Source organism: Anopheles gambiae, chromosome 3 (assembly GCF_943734735.2).
Source record: "Anopheles gambiae chromosome 3, idAnoGambNW_F1_1, whole genome shotgun sequence".
In the NCBI taxonomy this organism is placed as follows: Eukaryota; Metazoa; Arthropoda; class Insecta; order Diptera; family Culicidae; genus Anopheles; species Anopheles gambiae.
Genome location: NC_064602.1, coordinates 7214998 through 7239936, shown reverse-complemented (window position 1 = coordinate 7239936; position 24939 = coordinate 7214998). Strand labels below are relative to the sequence as shown.

General features: G+C 49.0%; 1 protein-coding gene across 2 annotated transcripts in view; it reads left to right on the top strand.

Annotated features, from left to right (window-relative positions):
* The first annotated feature begins 16079 nt into the window (after positions 1–16079).
* Positions 16080–24939, top strand: part of LOC133393021 (protein glass-like) — a 66902-nt gene continuing 58042 nt past the window's right edge. For both annotated transcript variants that reach the window (XM_061655951.1, XM_061655950.1), the window contains exon 1: positions 16080–17115. The gene's annotated coding sequence lies outside the window, so the exon portion shown is untranslated. The remainder of the gene's footprint in view (positions 17116–24939) is intronic.

Genomic DNA, 24939 nt, shown 5'->3' with positions numbered 1-24939 from the left:
GTAGCACGACTTTTTGGGGACTGCATTGATGTCCATTTTTCTGCAAACGGCCGTGGTGGTGCTGGTGAGTGGTGAAAAATGTGCGATGATTTTGGCACGAAAACGGGATGACAACGTGGCTTCCTTTCCCTTTTGCGGCCGTGGAGGAAGGGAAAGTCGAGCATCCTCCGCTCCGAGGCAGCGCTCCCAAAAGCAGCAGAGCCACACCGTGGTTCAGAGTGCAGGAGATCGTTCGTGCCATGGGGGTATGTTTACTTGAGATTTTCTGCTCAATTTGGTATCAGGATCTTGCTGTGCTTAAAAGCAAAAGCTAGCGGGCAGTTCATCAAAACGCATACTTCCAGGAATACTTGCCGCGCATGCTGGCCGCAAGTTTGTATGAATAATTTATGACCGTTCAATTGGGAGGCAGTGGAGGGCGTTTTGGTCTAAAAATGGCTCTCCGAAACGAGTGAATCCACACAAATAAGGGCTTATTTATGACTAATTGGTACGTTGTTGTGAAATAGTAAAATAAAGCAAAATTTTATATTTAATCAAACAAGCTTTTGAACTCAAAATCATTTATCAATGTTGCACGAACGATGAAAACATTAATTTCCTTTCCTTTTTTCCCCCCTTTCAAGCAATGCAACTTCATTGCAGCTTGGGTGACAGGCCTTAATCCTAAGCACGCCCTGTTACTCGCCAAATGATGTTGTTTGACGATAATTACACATTGCTACGCGAAAACCCAACCCCTGGCGGATTCCGAACACCGCTCCGACCAGTGTGTGTGCATCATGCGCCTATGGTGGAAACGTTTTACACATTTGTCGCAGATGATTATCGCCTGCTAAGTCTCAGGCACTCTTCCCCTCCCTCTGCTCGTGATCAGCTCGTGAAAACCACGTGATGGAATTTTCACTCTCGGTCGAGCAGGGCAGCAGGCAATGTGCAGAGGTTCGTTGCTTAAGCTCCCAACGCTCTTATCAATCTCGTCATATCGGGGTGGCTAGAGACACAAACATGCGAACGAGCAAGCGAGATGGAGGGAAAGGCAAATGCACCCTCCACACCTTCGCCGCCTGGTGGCAGCGGAGAGAAGGCATTTTAATTGTCTTCCAATTGCGAAGGATGCTTTGCTTTGCCGGGCGTTAGAGCCTGAGAGCAGCCAACGCGAACCAAACCAACCCGATGGGTGCAAAAATGTGTGGTAATCGTCTTCGTCTTTCGGCCGTCGTTCGGCTGTCAGCGATGAAGCGCTAATAATTAGAAGTGAAGCTACCCCGCGAGAGAGAGACAGAGAGTTCGATGGTTTGCCGCCGGTCTGATTGACGATATATTGGCACACTGCTTGATGGGGGGCTGCCGACGCCGGCAACGAATGACAGTTTGGTGCGCACTGCGCCGCAAACTACGTACGATGAAGATAAGGTTCCTTTTTTCTCACACTTACACGAAAGAACACACTCTCACAGGGAGTTGTTTTTTGCGCTTCGTCGCTGTTACTTATCGGAGATGGTGCGGACTCCTTTCCCGGTCGTTTGGGGTGGGAAACGCGCCACAAGGAAAGCCACACATCGTATCAATATCGCTCGATCTTCTAGCGCGCACTGGTAGAGTCTGCTACTACCACACGTCTCATTACCTTCAGCTGGTGATGGCGGCGGCATCACATCATCAGCGTCAGCAAACCGCTCGTACGTGACACCGCTGCTACGGTAGTACTGCCAGCGCTATATGGCGTCGGTAACGACGCTCTTCATGATTTATGAAATTGAAGCTCCCTTTTAGTCATCGCAGCATTGCAGCTAACGAACTCCCCGCTCCCCCACCAGTTTCGCCTACAATCGTACCTCCGGAGATCCTCCTGACAGCTGGAGGTGATGATGTACACCGTTTGGAATGTATTACCTGCCACCGCGTGTCTACGCGCCCGTTTGACCAACCAGTTGCGTTCGAGCAAGCGACGAACCTGAGCGAGGGTTGTGCAGCACTTCCTTCTCGACACTCGACGACTCCGGGGACCCACCACATAACTGGGTGCTAAATTGGAGCTCTCGAAGAGCTACGTACAAACGGTCCATTACAACCACTGACCATTTGCTGTGCGGACATTAGACGCCAGTCCCGAGCGAAGCGAAAACTGGTGCAGCATGGGATAGGGATACTAATAATTGCAACTATCCAGCCAGCCTGTCCGCTTCTCATTGCTCATCAACGCTGGGAGAGATCGTTTGCAGCAAGAGGAAGAGCACAGACACATAAGTAAGTGCGGCAGTGTACCTGGTAATGTCCCATGTTGTACGGTGGTGAGCAACAGTATAACATAAACCCCAACAGATAATTACAATGCTTCTCCGCTGCTGCGCTATCTGCAGCGACATCTCCTTCGACCGCTTACATGATAAGTTACGCAATCTTGCGCTCAGTTTGCCCACAACGTGCGTGTAGTGTAGATGGCTATCTATGGACTATCCACCGGAAGCGGTGAAGAAATTACAGTAAGCCATCGCTCCTTTGCCAAGATAACGTCAGAGGGCCGTAACAGGTTAGAAGACAGGAGGCACAGTAAAACTAGGTCAATTGCGGAAGACCATTCGTCCGTGAAGATCGGACATGAATCTTCTAGTTCTCGCGTGCAAAGTCTTCTCAATATCAGCAGAGCCTCGCAGAGTGGAAAGTGATGAAACAACACCCAACGACGACGACGACGATGATGATGATGATGACGACGGTAATGAGAGAGTCCACTCTGCTCTAGTTTAGTCGGCCCCTGCCTCTCCACTCGAGTGGGTAATAATGGTGTGTATCCCTCCATGGTCATCATCTGCGGGCCTTCCCTCGTGCATGATCCGCGGCAGTATCGTTCGGCCGGCAGTGACCGAACCCTGGAGTGCAGGCCCCGCAAGGTTTGGGCTCGGGAAGAAGCCGCGCTTCGCATCGGCTGCCCCGTGTTCTGCCACGGCCAACGTTGCCACGATTGCCACACCTGAAAAATGTGCCCCATGTTTTTGCACCACGGCCCAGCCAGCAAATCGAACATACGCCGAATGGTCGCGGATAGTCTCTTGCGATCGCACACACACACAAAAGGGGCGCGTGATCATGCAATGTTTTGTGCGCACGCGGGGTGCGGTGATGCTCTGGCGATGGCCAACTGATCTCACTTTCAATGTTGCTTCTGCGCATGAATATCGGTGTGGAGGGTTGTTGTTGTTGTTTTTGCTCGCTTGCTTGCTTCCCATCTGTGCCGTATCTTCTTGCCGTGTCCTCTCTGCGCGGGCCGTGTTGGAGACGATGCCCCGAGGGGCACCGACGCAACACGATCGCAACTGAACTTGAGCGCAAAAGCGGAGAAGGAGTGTGCGCGGTTACGCACGCGGACGACCTGTGTGTGTGTATGTGTACGGCGAGTGGCCTGAAGGTGATAAAATAATAGCACAAACTGGAGCAACTATTTCGAAACGGCTTCAAAACCGGCCCCTCCACACGATGGCTCTTCTTGCACGTACCTGTGGGCTCAACGAACGAGTTCTGCCCCGAACATGCCGCCGAAAACATGCCCAACCACAATACCATCCATCCGCAACACTTGCGTGCCCGCGAGTGTCGTCGAGGAGACTTTGAAACACGAGCACACACACAAAAAAGAAAGAAATTTCAAACTCTTCTGCAAGATACATGTCCGAATGGGTCGGCGGCACTGGCGGCTACCGAGCGATTGGCCGAGTTTTTCGGTGACGAATTCGGACTTGATTGAAATGCGGCTGCTGCTCCGTCCACAGCCACAGTTCACAGAAGGAGAGAGGTTGAAGTGGAACAATCATATCGTGGCCGCGCATTGTTAGTCTTTTTCTATGAACTGTGTCCAACACCTCCATCCGTCGCCCCTACTGCGGTAGACCTTGAAACCGTGCAGGCTCGTTGTACATGCGTGTTGAGGCGCACACCTAGTTCCACTTGTCATCCTTCGGGGTTGAAGATGAAATGATCTACACGAACCAAACAACAAAAAAGAAGGAACATTCCGTCTCGCATCACACTCGGCCAATCGATACAGTTAAATCAGAAGCCTTTTGCTTCAAGACAGCCCCTGAAGTAGCGACTGACAGCTCTGGGCAGCAGGGCACTGCAGCCCGTGGAATGGAAATGGGATTTTGAATTTGGTGTTTGATTGATTTTTCCATCTTGGATGCGGCGACACCTTCAATGCAGCTCGGCGAGCTCGCCGCAAGGTAAAACGGCCTCAACGTGTGGATGACGCTTCGTCACGATGAATGCGGCTGATTACCCTATAGCATCCCTTCGATCCGAGGGCTCCCAGGAAAGTACACACACACATCCCTGTAAATTGGAAAGGTGAATTTGTAAACAAATTGGAATTCGTAACGAGATTGAGTCAGTTTGATAAGTAGCGGCTACACCTTACCTCTCTATACACGCAGTCTCCAGGGGATTTTTTTTCTTCTTATTCTTCTCCTTCAACACCACTGATAATGTCGCACGTCCAGTTAGTGCGGGAAAGCGGACCGGGGGCAGCACACGAGACGTTTGCTTTCCTTTTCGCTTTATCTGTCCGGGTTTGTCGGGTTTGAAGGCCGTTGCATCATCAACGCCATTAGGCCACCCGATGGATTCCCCATTTTACCTACCCCGGAGAGGCTGCCGGTGTCTCGCCCGTGTGTCGTTTGGTTCGTCGTGTCGATCGTTAATGCTTGTCATACACTCACGCCGGGTTTGAAAGATGCAAAGTAAGAGATCCAATGATATCAGTAGGCAGTAGGGGTTGGTGATAGAGAGAAGAAGAAGAAGAAAAAAAAACAAGCTAATAAACTGGAGCACTTACGAGAGAGTGCGCGGTTCAAGGAAACTGCCACCGCAAAGGACGCGCTGTCTATTCTTCAGTTGCTAGCATTTGGTGGACTACTGTGTCGATTGAAGCGGGGAACGGAGTAGCGTCTATTGCCACGATGCCACTACTATGCCTTAGGAGGTATCAAGCTATGTGTCAAGAGGGCTTGACATGACAAATATCACAAAACTAGTTCAAAATGACCACAAGAAGACAAAGATTCAAAGAAAAGATCAGTACGGATCCTGGTCATGGCACCAGAGGATGTAAAATCCATTAAAAAGGGGAGAGAAAAATGCCTCAAATGGGAATTGGAGTTCGCATCTAATTTACTTACAGTTTTCCCCCTTTGCATCGTCCAACCATACTTAACGAATGTGTTTGGAAATTATTTTTCCACTCCATATTCCTATCAGCGCCATATTGACAGGCCGCACACTGGCCGAAATGAAAGCGGAAAGCCCTGCAGGCGAACGAAATTTATCAAATCCAATAAACAACGGCGTGCGTACCGCGATACCAGACGCCCTCGTCCGGTGCTCGTCGTATACTGTTTTCGTTTCTACCACTCATTAGTGTATTTATTTCAAATGATTAAACTTTCATCGCTGACTGCAGAAAACGAAGCAAAAAACTTCCCTCAAATGGAGCAGCTGCAGAAGAGAACCGTATTCTCCATGTGCCCGCACATACACACACATGATGCTGATTCCGATTCTGCAATTCCCATAAATCGAGCTGTTACGGGCAGGAGGCAAAATGGCAATAAAAACAGTAATGCCAAATACACAAGCACGGCCACTAGGCGGCGGCACGGGGTATCAAATAGCACAAAACAGTCTAAACCTTGGCTGTGTGTGTGTGGTGGGTGAGTGGCTTCTCCCGGCTCCCTCCCAGTGCCACACCCTGTTGAGGGTCCGTTTTCTTCGATCAACCTCCCGTGTGTGCGAGCCCGCCCTCCCTAAGGGCTTCGTGGACGGATTGCAACTTGCAACAACATTGCAGCGCAGCAGCTTCGCAATCGAAACCGGAATTAGGTGCAATGCGAAAGGGAACAACGCACAGGCAATACGGGACTAGAGAGGTAGATAGAGAGCCCACTGCCGCAAGGCTCCGACCAGCAGGGGTGTAAAAAAGGGGGCTAGAATGGGAGGGGAAAAAATAAACCTTCCCCGATAACAATATCAACAACCCCGCTGTTCGTGCACTAGTCCTCCAAGCGGTGCAGTAGAGCTGCCTCAACAACGGCACAAAAAAGCCGGGGGTTTTTCTCGACCGCCTGCCCGTGCCTGCTGGTTCACGCGCGGAATGCTCCACACCACGGTACGGTGCAAGCGTGAACCCACGAAGCGTGTTCATATATTTATGGAATAGATTAAAACTAGACCACTCTCGAAAACACTCGCCAGGGTGCCCCGGCTTTAGAGGACCGGCGTGGTCCTCCGGACCTCTGGAGGCCCGCAAACCCCGGGGACGCTGTGTCGCCCGCGCTGCAACGTGCATCCACACTCGCGCACACTCGTATCTCGTGCGGCTCGTGGCCATATCGTGTCCGAGTGTGCCCCGGCATAGCCTCGCTGACCGAAGCTACCACTAGCTGGCTGGCAATATTTTCTTTTCCATTTCGTTGTCGCGCTCCAGTTTTCTCGCGCACCTTTCCCGGGTGTTCCCAACCACTGCGATCGAACGCAACCGGAATGCAGCCACCAACACGTTGGCCACGAGGACGCAGCAAAACCCCTATTTCTGCCAGCCCGCAAACGTGGTGGTACGTTTTGTGGGGTCGATTTTCACTTTCTATTTCCTTTGGCTTAGAATCCCAACCTCGCGAACGCTGGACTGATTTATGCGCGCGAAAAAGTGACGCAAAGAAAACGGAAGGGAAACAAAATGCACACAACGCGCTGACCACACGCGTGAACGTGCGCGCTCGGTACGCTCGTTCAAAATCGAAAGACTTGTGCACAAGGGCGTTAAGCGACGAACCTCTTTCAAGTGAACCATTTTTTGCTTTGCTCGCTCTAAAGGAAGGCTTATCGCACTGTCGAAGATCCCTTAGTGACGATGAATGCAAAAGTCAATCCAGCCGAGTGGGTCCATCGTGAAAAGCCTTCCAGACCCGGGCGGTTTCCTCCTGCCACGTGATGTGTTTGACGTGAGTATGACACACACACACACAAAAGCGGACGGTTTAAGACCGGCCTCGTTGATAAATGGAATTAATATGTTTAATTTAATGAAAAGAAAGAAAAGCAACCGGGCACGGCACAGCCCACCCGGTGGCCGCAGACGGACCCCGACACACAAGCCAACGCCATCGTTGTCCTCGTCGTCAACCGCTTTGAAGATCTAGATGTGCAGACTGTGGATTTTTGCAAAACCCGTCCTGGCCACGCCGCCTTGTTGGTGGGTCACCATCCCTTCCCTCGGAGTGGGTAATTATTTGACCATTAATAGACAAACTGACCGATTGTAGGCAAATTAATTATCCAGTCTCCAAGGGTTGAAAGGCTACCTTACGGAGGCCCCACCGTGAAGGCATTCATGGCTCGGTCACTCGCTCTCTGGGCCGCTATAGAATCTTGTCGAGCTAAAAAGTCGTTAAGCTGGTGGGCAAGGGATTTATTGTTATCGTTCGCAAATAAGGGCTAGCGTTTAATTTATGTCAGAAGGCGCAACAACAACAACAGCAACTGCTCAGCGAGGCCAGCTCGGGATGGCTTATCCGAGGCCGGCTGCGAGCCCGTTGGTTCGATCATCCGTTTTCGGTTTGGCGAGGAAAAAGCTTTTCCGCGTTTAGCGCAACATGTGTGCGCGCGCGCAATCGTGGCTGTGTCCACCAGCAGGGTGTGGCTGGTGAAGATGAAAGCCTACACTGGATGCCGACCTCCTTGTATCGGTTGTGGGTGACCAGTGCAGTGTGTGTGTAAGTGTGTGTGTGTGTGTTTGTATATACGAGCGCGCGCTGGGTGATGCCTTTCTAATTGATAAATCGGTTGGGCTTGTGTCGTGCAGTGCAGTCTCTCGCTGTAGTATATGCATTGCTTTGTGTTGTCGTGGAATGTTGGGCAATGCAGTTTGTAATCATGTAAGTTAGCAACAAAGACTTGAATGTGTTTTGATACGATTTCTTTAAATGGAAGTACTTTATAATAGAGAAATTCAATCTAATTTAGTTTGCTGGCATACTTGCTGAAGTCTTCTTCACATGTTTTACTGTAAAGTTGGTAAACGACAATCTTTACTGCTCCACAGAGTACTGTCCTACAAATGATTCAATTTCACAAAAAATCCAAAACAACTACTCTTGTCGTACATCCCCGTTAGGGCTGGATTCATCTGGATTAAACTGCCTAATGTCTTCAGATTGCACCGAAATTGTGCCGAGCTACAGCTTCATCAGTCGATTACTGTAAGCACCGAGAGCAGCCAGTCATTTCGACTACTCATTTACACAATTAACACAGTACAAAAGCGTAAATAGAGCAATCGTCGATTAACACGAAACGAAGCAATGGCTTTATGTGTACTCACAACCGCCCCTCAGACTCCACCCAAACCAAAGCAGAGTTAAATCGTTAAATCGGATAAAACAGTTAGCTTTTTAAACGACTCATCAAAGCGTCATCATTCCACTGTGAAGAAGCAAACACCAAAAAGTGCTTCCCTCCACGCTGGCTGGGGGCAAAACATGCGCAAGTGTGAATGAACGCAACACTTAACTGGCAGCAATGGTTATCCATTGCGCGAGAACGGAAGCGCCAAACATTGACATAAACCTCAATCTGCCGTCGATTAAACTCCGTCTGGCTGGTCTTCGTTTGATGCCGAACGAGCGCTGGTTTGCGGAACAGTTCAGTAATAGGGAAGCGATGACCGGAAAGCACTCGCAAACAACGGCCACTGTACCGTGCTGGTGCAGGGCCTTCGCGTAAGTGTCATTTTTCTTTCTGCGGGCGTTCTGTTTTTCCCTTAATTTTCTACCATTTGCTACCCATTTGTTCAGTGTGCTTCGCCAAAATCGCCGAAATGGGCGTTCTCGAGCGCTTACCCGTGTAGCCGTGCAGCCAAACACTGTTAGGTTCGTGTCGGACCCTTTGGAAATTAGGAGAGACATTTGTTTAGTTAATCATCTCGAGCGAACCTACCCACCAACGTGCATCCCTCGGACCCTGCTCTCTCTGTTAAATGACATGTAACGGAAGTTGGAAATTGGTTTTTTGAAGCCATTCCAGGGAATGGGGGGGAATGTACCTGTGCCTTTGGGCTGTCGGCCCCCGTCACGTCACACATTTTTGCTCCAAATCATCGTGCGGGCTTTCCGAACCGCAGCCTCCTTGTTTTGTGCGTTTGACTCGCGCAAGGAATGATGATGAGGCGATGAAGATCGTTATGATTGAAATGGGGGCAACAATGACGAGCTATGTGCAGGTCTTTGTGGAAGAGTTTGAGCGTCAAGACACATCTTGGTTCGAAGGAAAGGAAAACTTAACGACGTTTAACAGTTTTTTCGGAGTTTTTTTTTGCTTTGTTTCAATTGTGACGAGTTTTGAAGTCGATTTGGACTCATCTATGCTTGCTCCACAACGTGAAGTTCATTATTTGGACGAAGTGTAGGATAACTTGTTTCAGTTTGCTCCAAGCAGGATGCAACGGTTTGCTGTGGTGAAAATAAACTAGAGCATTCATTTGTTTGCGATTTGCATGGTTTTATGGAGTTTGAATGCAGAAACTGGATGAACCAGAATCATGCCAACATCATTTTGAGGGTAAAATTCAATCAAAAAAGCTTATTCAAGAAAGAAAATCTGCAAAGAAAACACACAGTTTGTTTTATCACTTACTAAAAAGTTAAAACCATTTCTTGATATCGTAAAACCATGACATTTGAGGGAACACAATGCAAACAACAATCGATTCGGATAGTGTTCTTTATGATTATCAAATAAACAGCTCATAAAAGCACTTGGAAGGCGCCTCGAACAGCAAAAACAAACATCACACTAGCTTTGCTTGCCCTATAGCTCTATCATATTTGCATTTTAATGGTCAAATCTTCGAGCCGCGTCTGCAACAGTCCAACGTGCAGCGCTTGGCTCGTGATCACCAAAATCGCCGTTAGTGGCCTTGCCGGGGTCAACCTTTCCGCAGCCAATAAAACGAAATAGTTTAGATAAATTTACGTCTTAATTTGAGCATATTAAAAGGCTAGAGTGTTCGGACGGAAGAAAAAGGCTTGCCAAATTTATGATGGCACTATGAAGCGCCGAGACGAGATACATCTGACATTATGCATAATCAATGCAGCGGAGGATAAGAAAATGGCAGTTTCTTTGTTGCTTCATGTCTTGAGAGAAATGCTACAAATTATGTAGCATTTAAATTAAAACATGCATTCTATTCTGTGAAGTCACCGTCAAAGATGACATTTGCCTTAATGCTTACACTTTAGTTGATTTCGCATGAGAAACTGACAAGGAGGTTTAAAAGAGATTATGATGATTATTGGCTGTATTTCTTAAGCTCCCAACATATCCTTTGAAGCCAGTTAAAGACTCATCGTGCCGTACTATAAAGCAAAAACGCGCATAGCCCCCTGCAGCAGCACGACGCCATCCGAACGCTTCTCCAAGCGCACTGACACTGATGCTCTCCGCAGAGCGTACACCACCGCTGATGCGCACGCGAAATACCTTCGTAGCCGTATCCGAGCTTCGTCCGACCGCCCGAACCCGTGCGCGTTTTGTTTTGATACAGAAAACCACAGCCTCCCACCCAGCGTCGAACAAACACACCGCTGGGCCGTGCACATGCAAACGAAAGACTTCGACCAGCGACGAACCCCGCGACGGATGAATCGCATGCGCGCGCGCGCTAACACTCGCTCACTCACCGGCAAACGACGAACGAATCTCCCCCACGCCGTTGGGACGAGCTTTCGTGCGCTCTCTCGTGCGCTCCCTCCATTTTTTTTTCTTCTTTTCAACCCCTTCTCAGTTCGGCTAATGCTGAGTGCCAAAAGCTCCGATCTGCTGCTGCTGTCCGTGAGTGACCGTCGTTCGTCGGGTGGAGCTTTTTGGTTCCGCGTGGTGATTCCGCATTCGCTCAAGGTGGGGGCGTACGATGCTGATGCTGGTAGCTGCTGGTAGTTTATGAGAGTTCGAACATGAATGAAGGAAGCTGATCCCGACGCGTCTACCGCTCTCGCCACCGTCGCCAACCACGGTCGGGCTGAATGTCTCAAGAGCGCCTTTTCTGGAGCGGCTCATCTGTGAGGAGTTTGTTCTCGCCAAGAGAGTTAACGCTTCTCGGAGTGGAGGAGAGCGAGCGAGCGATCTCGGTCCGCATCGTCCAGGCAGTGGCTGCAGTGAGCGAACCCGTTAATGGAAACCACCGCGCTGGAATCTGTATCGATCAGCCTCGCGCTCCCCCTCCCCAGTTGCCCGTTCCACCCGTTCTTCTTTGCGAAAGCTCTCCGCACACTCTCCGGAGATGAAGCAGAGCGGTTCCACACACACACACATCTGGTTTTGCGGCCCGATGAGCGGCGCGCTCCACCCGAATCGGCGAGCGCTCGAGATCCGTTCGTTTTGCTCTGATTTTCGAGACCGTCGGCGGTGCTCCCCACAGAAACGAGAGCAATGCGAGCGGGACGGACGAGCGCGCGCGCTTCGTTTGTCGTCCCGCCCCCACGTGGTGCTCGAGAGTGCTGCTGTGCCTGCCCGCCGGTACCTGCCGCACCCGCCGTGCAGCAGCCGCAGCAGCAGCAGCGGTGGCAGCATCTTCGAGAGGCGGCAACACGTTCGTCCTCCTGCTGGTTGGCGCGGAACCGAGCGCACATCGCATCGTCTCGTCGTAGTCGTCGCACGGAAAAAACGACCCGTCTTGAGACCGTCGCGCGCGCGCACAGCATACCTTCACCGATCGCTGATCGCACAGATCGTCGTCCGTCGTTGCCGTGGTCGCGGTCGCCGTGTCAAGCTCGTGGTGTTCGCGTTACACGCCCGTCATCAGCAAGCACGGATGCTGGTTTTGTGCGGATCGCCAAGTTTTGCCCCGAACCCGCGCGTTCTTGCTCGCCCAAACGACGGTTCTTTCGATCGTGTGCTTCCTGTTTAAGTAGTGTTTTACGAGTAAAAATACACGAAAAAGATGATCTTTTTCAAGTGACAAATAAAAAGGATAACGTTGTTTTTTTAAAGGTGAATTTTAATTTAAGTTAAATGAAGTGTGCTGTGAGTCATTGATGATGAGACCAAAGGCAAAACTAGTGAGCAAGTGAAGTCACCGTGCTATCACGATCCCACAGCAATGCCACATCCTGTGTCGGGGTTTGAAATTGATTGAAAAAAATTACCCACCCAATCATTAAGTGTCACATTTCCTCATTTCCCCGTGTTTGGCCGTCTCGTGTGTGTGATCGTGGAAAAGTACGCACGCCGCGGTGCGTTGTGTGAATGTATGAGCGATGGTTTGTGCGATGATTGCAGTAGCCTCTCCGCGCGACTAATTGCCGATCGCCGACAAGTGATCGTCACCGTGTACTAATATCTTTACACCGCCTGCGCGCGTACCCGAGTGCCCGTTTCGCAAACCAGAGACAGGAAGTGTCTCCTTCGAGGCCATCCCTCGTTTCGACTACACGCCTTCCCATGCGTTTGCCAGGTGAACTAGTTCCGCACGCACTTCCGATGTTTGTGCAGTAGCTTGGTGTGGAAGAAAAGTGAAACTCGCCTCGGTGACATGGAAGGCAAGCGACGAACCTGAAAACCGGTGCAAGCAGTGACGCTAGAAAATCGCAGTGCTTTGAAGCTATGAAACCCGGAAAAATTGCGTGATGGATGATGATGGTACGGCCCTCGCCCCTCGAAGGAAGGAAGGCCCATCGTAAATTGCTCATCCTCAATTATGGTCCTTGTGTAACGGACGGTGCCTAAAAGCGGGGTGGGAAGTTTTGCTGAAGTGTAGCTCGCGGTTGAGGACGCGGCGAGCAGAATGTTTTTTTTAATGAAAACTTACATGCAAGGCAACCAAGGCAACGGTGCGCAAATGAGTGGAAATTAGTTAAAATAAATTAAATAAATCGTGCCTCGGTGGATTTTGTCTGTGCCTTGCAACCAACCAAAACAACATCAAAAAAGTGTCTCATTACAAGTAAAAACACGAGCAATGATGCAAATTAAATGAAAAGTAAAGACGCGGGACCGATCCCTAAAACACACACACAGGGGAGGGCAAACAAAAATAAAAAAACAGGAGACCGCGTTCGGTGTTTCGCGATTAAAGATAATGACAAATGATTGCTGGTCGCCTGTCGCACGGATGCACCACAGTGATTTGCCGTGCCGCGGCCAGCCACTGCTCTCGATTGCACCAACCCAACGGGATAAGCGTGCGTGCGAAACAGAAAGTGAAAAGTGTAACAATCCCTGTGCCCCCGTGAGACGTTTACCGCATGCTGTCGTTCGTGTTACACTTCTGTTTTTATCTTCTTCGATTGCGTTTTGCGATGTCAGTGTGATTGCATGTGTATGTGTGTGTATTTTTATTGCTTTTTGTTCACACTGGGCTGAACCAGTTCCCTTGCCATCCCCATTCGAATCGAACGTCTCCAACGATATACAGAGAGAAAGATCCCGTGAGATAACAATTTCGCCTTAATTTAAACCTCAAACAGTAAGCCCTTTGCATTGGTTGATGTGCTACACTGCTTGATTGTGGCGGTGATTAAGAGCGTCCACTACAATAACCTTATCGTGTTGCTGTGTTGCGCATAGAACTCCATCGAGCTGGAAAGTTATCCGCACGACCATAAAACAAACCTCCCAGAAAAGAATGCTTTCCCAAAGATGCCTATCAGAATTGTGCAGAACCGCCCTGCCTTACCCCTACTGCAACTTGGGTAACTGTAACCAGCTTGACTGCATCACAAAAACTGCCCCAAAACTCTCGGGGAAAGGGAAAGGCCGGCCGCGCACAGCATCCACGAAACAGCACTCGATACCGATACAGAAACGGCACACAAAATAAAATAATCGAATGCATGCAAAAACCGACGGCAGTCCCGCAAACAACCACAAAAAAAGATTGGTGCACCGAACGAAACCGTACGAAGCACACACACACACAACCGATCTGCCCAATTACCGCGGAGACTGCGGCGGACAAGCGACGAACTTTTCGGGTTGGTTGATTAAATTATTAAAAATTTATTACACTCGTCCACCTCCTTGTGCGTAGATTACGGTTACAATCGCTAATTACTCCCGAGGCATAATCGTGTGTGTGTGTGTGTGGGGAGCATTTTTTTCTCTCATTTTGCTCCCAACTTTTTCAATCTTTGCATCGGTGGTTTCTTGTTCGAGCTGGACCAGGGCGCACCATGCTGCCTTCTTCTGTCGCTCGATGCTAATTAATGGTGTGACTCCTCCGGTTTCGGGGCAAAGTGATCCTCTCACTCTCCTTCCCAGTCGCTTTTCCCGAGGGCAGCGGGTGACAATAGGTAGCGAGGGCAAAAGCGAAACAGGCTGGGACCATGACAAACGGGGCAGACGCTGTATTTTTTAATAAAACGGCGTCACAAGCCATCGGTCTTTCTGGAGCCCTTTTCGGAAGAGTGTGGATGGTTTTTTTTTTTGTTGCTTTCTGTTGCTGAAGCAATTTATGGTGAAGCAGTTGCCACGCTCTAGGGCAGTAAAAACAAGAAGCTACTACTCAACGTGCGCACAAGATTGTAGTTCCGTTACTGACCTTTATGTGGCAGCGATGATGATCGTTGGTTAAAGTGATTCGAAAAGATACACAGCGCTCAGCCGAAGGACTCGTGTCGCTTTGGAACGGCCACGTTTAAAAAATATTTAATAATTAATTTAAAAGCAATAGCTAAACGGCTTGTTTAGAAAGTGAATTAAACTTCTCAAATACCAAGTTATTTGAGTTGAATTTAATTATAAACGTGGAAGCAGATTTGCAGTAACTACCCTTTCAATGTCACCATATTTGAGACCTAGCACATGTGCCACAACGGCCATCAAAATGCTCATCTTCAAGGAAATGATAGCAGTCAAGCACACGCGGCCGCGGCAGTCACTTCCAAAAGGATTTGGGCCACAGCACAGGCGACGAACACGGCGCATTCCACCGCCACGCTGACGCACGTTTCCGACCGCACGGGGGCCAAAGATCGAGATCAAGTTTTGCGCTCGCTGGCGTCCGCGAAACAATTGCCTCACGTCCGCCCTGGAAATAAAATTGTTTTGTAAAGCCACAAAACAGCGCATGTACACACCGCAAAAGAAGAAGCATCGCGCGAAGGCACAATAAAGAGATTCACTGTTACAGCCAGGTGAAGTGGAGTGTGCGGGTACGCACAGAGTCCACTAAAATATGACCACATGAAGGTCGATTGATAGAGCGCAAAACGTCAAGATTGAAGTTGACCTTTCCGCGCGGTGCGTTTTTTTTTCTGCGTCACCGCTCTGTTTGCATTAAAATTCCCATCCCCCATCGCGCTCATCCCGGAGGATCGTGTCACCGGCGTCTCGTTTTGGCAGGACGACCACTCGGCCACAGCCGGCCCATCCCGTACCCATCTGCTCGACCTTTGCCATCTTTCCGTCCCCGAATAAATGCTGACATTCAGCTTCCCCGTTCTGCAATAACCCACCTCGCCCCGGCAGCGTTGTATAAGTGTTATAAATAATTTCAAGCATCAGCCCTACCTACGCGACAGAATCTGGTCAACTGGATGGAAAGAAGCAAAAAAAAGCCCCACAGAAAGTCAAAATAAGTGCGCGTGTGACTTTTGCAAGCCCGAGTATGAGCGACGTGAGCGACCGTGCGATCTTTAAAATCACAAAAAAAAGAAAAAAACATCAACAACGATGGTAAAGCGCAGGCGACGAATCTTTTTTCATGTTCTTGTTTGAACCAACAACAACCGCTCGCAAGCAGGCTAACCTACTAAAAGAGCCCATCCCAAGCCCTTATCGAGCGCATCGGACACATTCTCTGATGTTCCCGCTGGACGTCCTTTCACTCGGGGAAAGGGCTTCTGACGTGCTTGAGTGACTGATATCCTTGTGCGCATGAGAGTGATGGTAAAGCGCGCGTGCTCCGTGATTAAGGACATTGTTGCACGGGTGGCCTTCAATCTCCCTTGCGGTAATGGTGATGAAGATGAAGATGATGATGCGACGTGTACCAGCTTTTCTTACACCCTTGTTTTTTTGGGGTTTTTTGTTTTTATATATTTCACAGATCGTCCCGTGCAAATCGAGTGCAATTTTGTGTTGTTACGAATTGACGGTGTGTTTTCCTGTGTTTATTGTGCGTCTGTGTGTATGCGTGTGTGCATCCTGTCGAACAACTTGCCCAAGTGTCGCCCAACATTGTTGCGGCTCAAGTGAAGTCAAGTGTCCAAATAACAATCAACGTCTGGGTGAAATCAACCGGAAGAAAGTCACGAAGTGAGGTCGCACACACCAGAAGTGAAGTGAGTGAAGTGTTTCAACTCGTCCCGTTAAGTGGGAACGCGCGCACGCGCGCACACACAACTGAAGGTTTGACAGCCGTGGTCTCGTAGCCGGCTGAGCCGCATTGAGACGAATCATTCAAAGCCCATTCCAGGCCCGCGTTGGAATCAAACCTTGTCCAGAAGAAAGGTGGATGTACTGGTGTGAGTGCATAAAGTGTCACGTTGATTCCTCGAAACTCAAAACAAAAAGGGTAGCCTTTTACGTAAAAAAAACACGGCCCAAAGCAAACGTGCGGTAAGAGGGGAGCAGCACAGTGAATTATCTGTTTGTCTGGGGCGGCGTCGTGGCTAAGCATCATCCTTGTAGCCGTGATCTCTTGAGTACCCTCTCTCGGCGCACGAAAGACTCCCGATCTCGATTAGGAGCAATCCAGACGGACGCCCAGTCGCAGGACCCTCCAAATCGAAGACCCCACCGTGTGCGAGTACAAAGATTGGGGCTGTCTTCTTCCCGCTGAGGGTGGTCGTCCTCTCACTGGTTGGGAGTTACGTGCCGGAACAAAGTTTTTGACAAGCTTCGGTAGTGCTTCAGACAGCGTAATTTCAGCCGAAGCTCGTGTGTGGTAATTTTGGTGTTTTTGTCTTGCTAGCATGCAAAGTGGCGCTATGAAGTGTTGTTTGAACAAATTACTCGAGGGAAATGTGAAATAGTGTGCTGCTTGTGAGTGTTCAGAGCAATTGGATTATTAATCTTGGCGGAGAGTTGTTGCTGATTATTGTGAAACAAAGACATTAAATTGAGGTGAGTTTAAAAAAGGCTTATTATAGTCAGGATATTCAACTCTTCACCAACTGCATTCAATACCAGGACCACTACTAAGCAAATCTTCATGTCTAGACGTTAATCTTCTATTCCCTCAACTCAACTAACCTTCGTTAGCATCCAAATTGTCAATTTCACTTTGCATCATGTTGTTACAACTCCGACGCTTTTCGCTCAACTCCGTCCAATGCCTTCACCGTCAAGCCATCCAAGGAACTCCAGACATCGCTGGGTCTCCGATATCAGCCGCACGGATCGCTAATTGCCTCCTACAGTGCGCGGCCGCGGCCATGTTCCCAAAAATGGCGATGCGATCGCTCTCGTTTTGTCCCGCCTGCTCTCCCTCCCATAGATTCCTGGGGTACTGTGATCAAACTGTCAACTGGGCTAGCCTATCGCGTCACGTTTCTATTCACACACATAGCCACACACACACACACACGAGGGTGGGAGGACACGTTTCAATTTGCTCTCGATACGAATACATTTTAATTAAAACAATTGCTCCAACTTGCTCTAGGATGGACGCTTTAGGCACCGGCAAAGCGATCGTAGCGTTGCGGGGATCATGTGTTTGTGTCATTAGCTGCCCGCCTCTCCAATGGGGGAGCCCGTGGGTGTACACGACGCCATAGATATGGCAGTATGTGGTGTCACAAGGTGGGTCGAGCACAGGCACAGTGCACGCGAAGAAGAAAGGTACCGCTGAAAAGTGAAACCAATTGCAGTGAAAGACGGGGTTTGTACCAACCAAGACGACTTTAACACTTTTACAAAGAAGAAATCAAGTTCCTTCAGATTAAAATCACATTCATATTCAAGACGAGAAAGATGAAAGCTTCTACATCCAAAGTACAGATAATTTAATTAAACAAAACATTCATTATCCAGAAAACAGGCAAACAGAAATCCCAAACTCCGAACTCACCAGCAGCTAATTCTTCCGCAATTTCCACTCATTAAAAGGTGCGAATATTCAAATCGCTTAAACAGTCTGCCGTCTCATTAACGATAATTGCATCGCAACAAACAACACACGAGCGCACGCGCGCATCCGACTTCAATGTTTCGTCCGCGCACAATAGACGGCGAACGCGTGCCTAACGTGAACCATAATCCGCATCACATTGCAAACCGGCAAGTCAATAGAGCAAGAAAATAGAGGAAATGATTCGACCGTTCTTGAAGGCTGAAGTGTAGGATGATGAGCGGAAAGCAACCGCCGAAGAACGATCTTCCTAGACTCGCGTGTACTGCTTTTGCCTTTTCTTTTCAATCGCTTCCTAGCCAGAGAGCATAAGATCGAATGCTGATACTCGTGCCTTAAGCCCTCCAAGCTCCCCAAAACGAACGGTAACGGGGGGAGTCGTGTCAGAACTTCTTGTGCCGACAACGGCGTACTTAGCCTAGCTGCTGAATGCAAAAGCATAAACAGTAAGTAGTCGTTGAGGCATCATCAAGCACCCACGGTGCTTACCCTTTTTGCTGCGGAGCGTTGAGGGCACGTGCTAGACGTTGAATTGCTGGCGAACACGGGGTGGAAAACGGTTGCGTGCTGTTGGTAGGTTTGGTTTTGCTGAAAATTGGGATGCCGATTGATGTCGGCTAATTGGCTGTTGGCAAGAATGAAAACTGAAAGGGGGTGTAAACCGATTTGGGGAAAACAAATCAATGATTAAATGATGCACAAGGTATTAGAGGTATTAGATTAAAGAGCGAGACTCACAAGATCTAGTTCGCTTGAAGACAAACAAGTTCAGACTGCTCATGTATTCTTTGAAGTACGTTTTCTTCACTCCAAAGAAAGCATTACATGTGGTTGCTTATATAAATTAGACTACTTTCCAAACGGGAAAGGACGCGGGAGAAGATCATATCCACACAGGGCCAGTGGGCGAATCATCTTCCCAACAAGCGCACCCAGATAATATACGCCTCCGATCGGTAACAAACCAAACAAGACCCCCGGGGAAACGGGTGATGAAAGGTATCAAAAGCGCGAGTGAAAAACGCGATCAGCTCGCGGCTGCAAAAGTGGATCCGGAGTTGCGCACTTTTTGATTTGAATTTACGCGTCAGCAGCAGGAACGGCGACATGGCGCAACCGGACATCAACCGCGGGACCTACGCCGATGCGTCGTGGGTTTTTTGCGCGAACAAGTGAATGTGTGTGCTCTCGTTTCATTTGGCTCTTTTTTTTTGCTTGCTTCTTATTCGTTTGCCGTCCAAGATGTTCAAGACACAGCTTGGTTCACTTTCGCACCGCCAATCGCGCACCTCTTTCACTCACATACGGAGGCAGCTTTAGGAGGATCGTCCGCTTTCGCCCGATCTGCTCTCGATCAGGGCCAGCAGTCCGTGGTGTGTGCGAGTGTCGTGTCCATCCTTTATATCGATCAAGTTGGCGTTTTTGTTTTTCACTTTACATCTCCCTTCCTTTCTTCCATGTCTTCGCTCTTTACTTCCCTCCGTTCCGTTTATCAACATCGGAGGCCGTGGGTAGAGACAGTGTTTCACAGCGCACATAACATACGCACGCAAGGAGCCTCTCCTTCTTTGCGCTATCACAAACGTATCACATACCAACTCCAAAAAGAGTGAATAGTATCTTTTCTTCTCTCTCTTTCTCTCTCTCTCTCTCTCTCTCTCTCTCTCTGTCTCTCCCTTTCTTTCGAATGTCATAAAAATTCGGCCCCTTGCTTCGATAGTGAAAGGTGACGCTTGGGACCTGTTGTGCTGACCACTGACGGTGGCTCCCTCTATCAGGGGGAGCCGCATCGAAAAAGGGTCCACGAAAAAAAAAAAAACAAGAGCGCACTTGTTTTCTCTCTGTGAATCTGTCGCCCCTGTGTTCGCGCCCCCCTGCTTTCAGCTCAACAATCAGTCCGATATATTTATGGTGCAGTGCCGCATTAACATCAACTTTTATCTCTGCTTGCGCGACTGATTCACGATCGCAAAGTGTACGCCATGTGCGCGGTTGTGAGGGATGCGCATTGGCTGCTGCCGATTGTTCGAAGAGACACTGAAAAGCAGATAAATATGAAGGGGTAAAAAAACGATGAATGGAAAGGATCGATTGGCTCTGTACAAAACAAATTCAGCAAGAATAATTGGAGTTGAAACAAATCTTGCGAAAGCTCCAAGGACATTTTGGGGAATGTTTGCGCATCCACGACGGCAGTCTTTTTGGAGACGATAAATTAAAACGCCATGCCCAAAACCCCGAGACCACTGTAACATCCGGACGACGTCTCCAATAAGTCTCCCGGTCACAAATTTGCTTTCAAAAACTCCCGACACTGCTGCCGCTTTTCCGACACCGAAAACCGACTTCCTTGTAGCCGCAGCGCGCCGCGGTGAAAGGACACCACTTGACCACAGGCGCAGGTCGTGCCGGGTGACAACTTTTCATTCCATCGCCCCACCCCGGGCAAACGCGATGGACGACAGTTTTCGTCCTCGCTAAAAGGAATTGTATTTCAGCGACGGCGGCGGCGGCGTAATTGCTTGGATTTTGATTCGACTCCATGCGCGCCTAATTGGTGCCATTTTTGTTTTCTACCAGTCGGGACCGGGACGGAAAAACTCGTCTTCGGGGAGGCGAACGTGAAGAACGTTTACTCCTCCAACTGTTTGGCAGGTTCAACTTTTTCCTCCCCAAATCGCGATTTATATAACAAATAATGATTGAAGAAATAAGAAAGCGAACTCGTAGCTCGAAAGTAGCTTTGCGGACGGCTGCGTTGGACAAGTGAGTGAAGGTTGGTCCGGTCGTCCGACAGGCTTACGAGTTCGGCACCGACTGAAGCTCCTAGACGACGATGTCTTGGTTCGCCCACCCCGAAAAAAACACAACCTTAGCCTCGGTGGAATAAAATTGAATATTATTATCAACTTATTATCAACCGAAACGACGACGACGACGATTGGTGGAACGCGTAAACGCTACAGCTGCTGCTCAGCTTAGTGGAACGCGATCCAGGGGAATGTTGGAACCAATCGCGTACGTGTGTGCTCTATTCCTCCAGCGTTCACTAATGCGTTTGATGCATCCTACGCCTAGACAGGCGACCAGCCACCCGTGAAAAGCTCTACACCCATCGCCCCACCGAGCGAAGAAAACTGGTCTCTTCTATCGCCCGCGTTCGTTGGCGATTGGTCCACATAATTTTATGCAAATGACTCCCAGGCAGGTTGGGCGACAGATATGTAGGAATGTGTCGCTCGCTTTTCGAATGATTGCCATACGAACCACAATAATCCTGCTCACCAATTAATATTTCCTTATCGAGCATCTCGGCAAGGCGAAAGAGGGGAGATTCATATTTCGTGTCTTCCTATTGGACGGGCAGTCAAAAATTGAAACTAGATACAGGCGCGATACATGTTGATCATGTTGTTTGGCTCACGGACGGACACACAAAATACACGGCACGATCGGTACGCTTCAAGGCATAATGAACGAGGTTCGCCATCTTCCTGAGTTTTGGGAAAGAGTGCCAACGCGTCGGCACAAATCCGATGGACTCAAATTAATCCAATTAAACGCACGATTAAGAAAGGTTTCACTCCGAATGAGAACTGGAGCAAACGATGCTTTCAAGCCCCACCAGCGGGTAAGTAGAGATGGAAAACGAAGCCCTCGTAAAAGGGGGGACACTATTTTCCAGCCCACTTTGTGGCACGAACAGCAGTACACAGCAGATGCAAATGAAGCACAGCACGCCAGACGATCATCTTGATCTCCCATTTTTCTCCCACCCCGCGCGAAAAGCGTTGCTTAATCGATTGAACGAACTTTCTCCGCACTGTCAAAAATTGTCCAACGCGGCAGCTGTCAGAAGGGAAGGACTGGTCGACCCAATCGAACGCGATTGAAGCCGCCGTCGCTCGGATCGCCGTAGGATTTGGGGGATTAATCTTCTGCCCCGAACGATTCTTCCAAATCGAATGTGCCGCTGCTCTCGTTTGGTGAAATTTTCCGCTTCCAATCCCTCGATCGATCGACAGTAATGCACTCAATGTTCAGCGATCCGAAAAGCACGATCCGCATCATTTTCTGTGAATCGGGTTCTCTGATGTTTTTTTTGCGATGCCGCCACAAACGAGCCGTTGCGCCGACCGGTTTAAGAGGGGGTTTGTGTGCGAGAAATTAATCTTCTTATAAAGGGGCTGCCCCTTTTCGTGCGATCCCACCGTCCCTTTTCCGGTAGCTTCTGCTTGGGGGGGGGGGGGGATAAGTAGTGAAGAAAGCAGAAGCTTCAGCTGGGAGACGATCAACAAAAAACACACAACAAAACACCCCTTTAGGACCGGAAAACCCGCGCGATGAAGATGCCGCTTCGGCAAAAATCGAATGCAGAAGCGAATTACGCACGATGTTGATAAATGGGTGCCGGCTTCTGCAGCAGCAGCAGCAGCAGCAGCTGTTCCTCGCCGCCCTTTCTACGCGGTGTTGTGGAGTGGTTCGCGTACGTTCACATAAACTTCTCAATTTTCACAACAAAGCTCAGCGCGCACTGGAGGTCCAGGGCAGGAAACGATGGGGCGGTCCTGACAAGGTGACGTTGACTAAACGAAAACCGTTCTTCATTGCCACTTCGACACACACACACACACACCCAGAAGGGCAACAAGCGGAAGCGCCTTCTCTCTTTCGCACTGCAAGATACGCGCCCCATGTCGCACGATTTGTTTGATGTAAAGTGTAAAATCGATCACCCGGGCACGGGAAGGGCGCTGCGGTAAAGTGCGGAACCGATTTTCCCACCACCAATTATCGGGGTGGTTTTTGGGGTGTGCAGGAGCGAGCAAACGGGGGGGGGGGGGGGGGCTGAGTTCGGGTGGAGAAATATTTAGCACCTATTAGCGAGCCGCCCGTTGCGAGCAGGTTCGGCGCGCGTTGGCTAAATGATCTCGTTCTTGCTTCGTGAGTGTGTTTGTTTGCGGCGCGATGGCTTCATTAGCCCGATGCCCCGCGTATCGATGACAAATGTGTGCGGTCGATGCTTAGGCATTTCGTGGGCATGGGAAAATACCTTGCGGTACGAAAATGCTGGTGCTTTTTTATCGACTGCGATACGATCTGCGGGAGAGGAAGATTCGCGCGGGTCTCGCAAATTAATTCTGCTGCTCGAATTTGTGTCTCCTAAAGGTCTCTTTTCAAGCGCACCGAAAGATCGACCGATAACGTTTGCTGCAGCGATTTGTGGTCCTTCGAACCGGATGAGACACGCTCAAGGTTTATATAGCAAGGTGTTTGGTCTTTAAGATGATCTGTTTTTGTGTTTTATCCTCTGAAAGACAAATACAAAAATAAAAATATTGTTGATAGTTTGCCAAATTAAAATACATTAATAAATAAAATCCGAAAAGACATATTCCATCCAGGCACTGAGTTTCATACCATATTGCAATTGTTATTACCCGAAAGTGTCTTTCAAAAGTCAAATGACTATTTCGTATGAAATGAAGTCATGCAGCTTTATAAATGCTCTGTTTAAACAGATCCATATCAACAAAAGCTCAGATTTATCACGCCCAATACTTTAAAGAAGAGCTTCGGCAGGCTCCATCCTCTTATCAGCGAGTTTCATCCACTGGCCTTATATCACTTTTACCCATTTATGCAGATGTACTCGTTTCGCGCTCCCCGGTCACAATGAGTGACATTAATTTTACTCACTTTTATTTTCGCGCCACACGTTTCGTAACACGCTGACCTACTGGCGGCGACACTTGCCCATCTTGTACTCCAGATCTTCAATCAATTTTCCGTTTTGTACATGCAACATCTTCCACATACGGTGGGGGAAAAGGGGGAGCTGACACAATAAAAGAAATCTCTGTAGATGTAGGGTACCTACCTCACTCGCTTGTCACTCGCTGTTTCATCGACGCGAGGGCACATGAGCACATTGTCTACCTATGCAGCTGACCACAACGGTACAACGAACGTCCAGCGAAGCCATCCAGTCGAATCGAAAGTGTCATCATTAAAAAAATATATCTCTTTCCTCCTCCAACCCCGAGTTAGACCGTAACGGGTGCGAACAACGGCCGGTTGCGGATGACAGACACACCGACAACCGTTGCATGATGCGCTTCAGGCTTTACGGGCCACATTCTTAATGAAGGGCGGCAACGTAGATTTCTTTCTCTTTAAATTCGATTCATTAAATCCAAGCGAAAGAAGAAAGGCCGCGCTAAGCGACGGTAGGAATTACGTCGCTACGGGTGCTGCTCCAAATTCACCAACCGAACATGTCTCCGACGTTTGCGGTGGATTGATTTCGGGACCGATTCCACTTTTTTTTGAGAGCCTTCACACCACCACCAAATCAATCGCTGGGCGTGAAGGGAAACGGTTTTGCGTGAGGTTGAAATCGATGAAACCGTTTCGGATGAGCACACGAATCTCGCTATTGAGCTCTCGGGTGATTGCAATAACGAACAAATGACAAGTTGATCACACTTTACGGCCCAAATGATGATATTCATCCGACGAAGGAAAAAGCGTTTCCGGTGCTTAGTAAAAAAAAACACACAATCATCTGCTCAAGAAAACTCCAAAGCGACCATTTGCATACTTTCAGGGCGTGAGGGGCATTGAACTGCGTATTGTATTGGGCCCTATTAAATTACGATCGGATTGTGCCTGGAAGATGCTTTCGACCGATCAAACATCGATTTCTAATGCACAATTTCCTTCACATCAATCATCTTTTTTGTTGTTGGTGAGCGTCTGTACGCTCTTCACCTTTTGCCGAGGAGTATCGTGTTTTGAAAATCTGTCATACG